Source organism: Mirounga leonina, unplaced genomic scaffold, assembly GCF_011800145.1.
Source record: "Mirounga leonina isolate KUSES-001 unplaced genomic scaffold, KU_Mleo_1.0 Mir_154, whole genome shotgun sequence".
NCBI classification, from domain to species: Eukaryota; Metazoa; Chordata; class Mammalia; order Carnivora; family Phocidae; genus Mirounga; species Mirounga leonina.
The window spans coordinates 62,734,966-62,735,476 of NW_023270389.1; positions in this window are offsets into that span (position 1 = coordinate 62,734,966).

Genomic DNA, 511 nt, shown 5'->3' on the forward strand with positions numbered 1-511 from the left:
GGTATAAAGCTACCTAACTCTTTTTTTTATTCTTATGTTAATCCCCATACATTACATCATTAGTTTTAGATGTAGTGTTCCATGATTCATTGTTTGTGCATAACACCCAGTGCTCCATGCAGAATGTGCCCTCCTCAATACCCACCACCAGGCTAACCCATCCTCCCACCCCCCTCCCCTCTAGAACCCTCAGTTTGTTTTTCAGAGTCCATCGTCTCTCATGGTTCGTCTACCCGTCCGATTTCCCCCGCTTCATTCTTCCCCTCCTGCTACCTTCTTCTTTTTTTTTTCCTTAACATATATTGCATTATTTGTTTCAGAGGTACAGATCTGAGATTTAACAGTCTTGCACAATTCACAGCGCTTACCAGAGTACATACCCTCCCCAGTGTCTATCACCCAGTCACCCCATCCCTCCCACCCCACCCCCACTCCAGCAACCCTCAGTTTGTTTCCTGCGATTAAGAATTCCTCATATCAGTGAGGTCATATGATACATGTCTTTCTCTAT